This window comes from Sus scrofa, chromosome 8 (assembly GCF_054392235.1).
Source record: "Sus scrofa isolate SSC_HxYL_T2T_F1_AM1 chromosome 8, Sscrofa_HxYL_maternal_Yorkshire_Landrace_v2.0, whole genome shotgun sequence".
Classification (NCBI taxonomy): Eukaryota; Metazoa; Chordata; class Mammalia; order Artiodactyla; family Suidae; genus Sus; species Sus scrofa.
The window spans coordinates 55,537,165-55,540,966 of NC_139390.1; positions in this window are offsets into that span (position 1 = coordinate 55,537,165).

Below are 3,802 nucleotides of genomic sequence, written 5' to 3' on the forward strand. Positions count from 1 at the left end.
GGCACTGCCTGCCGGATCCTTACCGCCCCCCTGAGCGAGGCCAGGGATCGAACCCACACCCTTCCCTGCAAAGGTTCCTCGTCGGATGCGCTTCCATGGTGCCACGACAGGAACTCCCCCGTGATGGTTTTTTTTCACGCTGGTGTTCCCACCCACAAGGAAGGAATGGCCCAATATTCTGGAATCACCTAGAGGGGAAAAGACGCTGAAAAAGAACGGAGGGATAGATGGATGTAGATGGATCACTGAATCCCCTTGACTGTACACCTGAAACGAACACAACATTGTAAGCAAGCCCACTGTATGCCGAGCTAAAGCAACAACAACAACCAACAACCACAACAACCACAACAAACTTACATCTTAAAAAAAAAAAAAAAAAAAAAAAAAAAGATGTCCCCTGCAGTTCCCATCAGGGCTCAGCGGTAATGAACCCGACTAGGATCCGTGAGGATGTGGGTTCGATCCCTCCCCTGGCCTCGCTTGGTGGGTTAAGGATCCCGCGTTGCTGTGGCTGTGGGGTAGGCCCGCAGCTACAGCTCTGATTCGACCGTGAGTCTGGGAACTTCCATAGGGCTGGGGCGTGGGCATTAAAAAAAGATATACTATATGCATACTATATACATATGTAGGAGTTCCCGTCATGGCTGGACGAATCCGACTAGGAGGCCTGAGGGTGCGGGTTCGATCCCTGGCCTCGCTCGTTGGGTTCAGGATCGGGTGTTGCCGTGAGCTCTGGTGTAGGTCGCAGACAGGGCTCGGATCCCGCGTTGTGCTGGCTCTGGTGTAGGCCGGTGGCTACGGCTCCGATTGGACCCCTAGCCTGGGAACCTCCATGTGCCATGGGTGCAGCCCTAGAAACAGAAAATAACTACGTGTGTGTGTGTGTGTGTGTGTGTGTGTGTGTGTGTGTGTGTGTATACAGATAGATATAGATATATAGATATAGATATATCACCTAAAGGCCCAGGACTAGAGAAAGCATTGGGTCATTAGGATCTAAGAATCTTCTCCCCGCCCCCCAAATCCATCCATCCATCCATCCATCCAACCCACCCTCCCTCCCTCCCTCCCTCCCTCCCTCTCTCCATCTTTCACTTTTCCTGATAAAGACAAAGGGACAAAAATTGTTTGTTTGGTTGTTTCTTTGTTTGTTCGTTTTTTTCTCAAAAGTTGTACATCTACTTTGTAACTTATACCTCTGTCAGAGGGATGGAGAATCCTTGACCTTTTCCTCCCTACCCAAATCCTTCCAGAAATCAGAAACTCAGTGGCTGGAAAACTGGACTGGATCCTGAAGTTTTTCCAGTTGCCTTCCATCTCTGGCTACAACTCTCTTCATCAGCGTTTCCCATTTTCTCCCACCCTTTGGACCTGGCATCCTTGCGGATGAGAACACGTATCGCTTGTCCCGAGGCCCTGAAAACGGAAGCCCGTGGAGTCCCTCGATGAACACATCAGAGAAATGGTCTCTGAGAGTGAAACCATCACCCTGTGTTCATTTCTCTAAGAGCCCCTCGGAAAGTTGGCCCCAACACCTGACGGCATTCTCAGAGGGGCCTTTCAAAAGACTGAAGGGGCGTTCCCGTCATGGCTCCGTGGTGAGCGAATCCGACTAGGAACCGTGAGGTTGTGGGTTCGATCCCTGCCCTCACTCAGTGGGTTAAGGATCCAGCGTTGCCGTGAGCTGTGGTGTCGGTCGCAGACACGGCTCAGATCCCACGTTGCTGTGGCTCTGGCGTAGGCTGGCAGCTATGGCTCCGATTCGACCCCTAGCCTGGGAACCTCCATATGCCATGGGAGCGGCCCAAGAAATGGCAAAAAGACAAAACAAACAAACAAACAAACAAACCGAGAAAACAAAAGACTGAAGGGACTTTCCCCTCTCCCTCTCTCTTCCCTCTGTCTCTCTCTGTCTCACTCACTGTCTCTGTCTGTCTCTCTGTGTCTCTCTCACACGTACACGCACACACACACAGAGTCACCGGCTCCGTTCTTCATATGTAACAGTTTGAAAGTTCCAGGAAAGTTTGGCAGCCCAAACCGGCCTTGGTACTCCAGCTCCAATTAAGTCTCAGAGACAGAGTTTTGGGTGAAGCATAAAGAACAGCTTTATTGCTTTGCCAGGCTAAGGAGGCCACAGCAGGCTAAGGACCTCAAAACTGTGTCCTCCCTTGAGAGGGGATAGCAAGGGGTTCTATAGGTTTAGCTTAATGGTGGGCATGGGGGTGGCGGAGCTGTCTAGAAGCATCAGGGTGCTTGCATTCTCCCTGGATAGGAGATTAGGATAGACCATTTCAAAGTCATCAAGGCTGGAGTCAGGTGGTCCATGGAATGTTTCTAGTGTCTTTGGGGTTATGGCATTTTGACCTTCTCTCCGGAGTGAAGATTGCTCATCCACGGGGTGGGGGGGGGGGCGCAATCCTTAGGGAGTGTTTCAAGGGTAGAGAAAACACCAGGTTCACTACAACTCTGACTCGACAGTAGTCATTAGTCATAAGTTCGTGGGCCAAGGCAAGCCATAACCTAATGGAGACTATTTCAAAGTAGCTTTTAGCTGTAACAATGTCTCTGGCTCCAACACACCAGCACTCCCGGGCTTGAGCTTGGTTTCAGTTTCAGAGGAGGGAACTCTGGCTCCAAGGATTAACCCCTTCGTTCCTTTGGTTTCTGTGGGCCTGGTTCGGGGAGCCCATCCACATCACCGCCTTTTGAGAGGCCATCTGACAACTGTTTCACCAAAGCGACGTCATCTCAAAACAAGGAAACCAGTTCCATAAATGGAGGATCTCTCCCTTCCCCCTCCCTCCCTCTCCTTCTCACTCTCCTCTACCCACAGCTCATGGCAACGTGGGATTCGTAACCCAGTGAGCGAGGCTGAGCATGGAACCTGCCACCTCATGGTTCCTAGTTGCATTTATTTCCACTTCTGCACCACGATGGGACCTCCCCAGCTCAGTTTTTCACACGTGAGGTTTCCCGGGACGTTTCGGAGGAGGCGGACCCCAAACGTGTCTCCATGCCCTGTGTGGGTGATTCCTGTGAGGTAAAATGACTTAAGGACCGGCCCACACCAAAGGGACACTCTGGCCCTCCTTTCTGGCCCCCAGACAGCAGGAGATGAAAATCTCCTCCTCGTGCAAAGGAAGATGGCAAGTGAAGATGTCCATTCCCACACCAAGGCCAACATGCTCCAGAAGTTTTGCGGGGTTTCCCGGGTTGGGAAATGGCGGGGGCTCCTTTGGCCTGACACGAGGCGAGTTTCGTGCACACATCCTCCCCCACCCCCCTCCATGCAGTCTGCGAGGGGCAGCCTGAGGGTAGGGAAATTGGGGAAAGAGGGGAAAAAAAACACTTTCCCTAAAGAGAAGCTCCAGGAAAAGTCACCACCTCTGACTTGACTGGAGAGTTTCTGCATTTGAATGAAGTGATTGAACCCAGGCCCTGAGGCCTGGATCTTCCTGATCTCCCCTCCCCCCCTTCCCGGGCGTGAGTCCAGGCGATTTGGGAAGCGAGAGGCGGCGCAGCAGGGATGGCGGCCGGGGGTGGGGGGTGGGGCGGGCAGCTGGGGCCGGGAGTGGGGGGGTGCGGGACTAATGAACCAGCGCCTGCCTGCCTGCCTGCCTGCCTGCCTGCCTGCCTGCCTGAACGAGCCCCTCCCCTCCCCCCCCACCCCCTCCCCACGCCCACCCGCCTGAGGGCGGGGATGGGGCCTGAGAGCTACGGGAAACTTCTTTGCTAGCTACTTGTCAGGGAGTGATCCCAGCTCAAAGTCCCTTTGCTTATTTCGGAACAAGGTCTG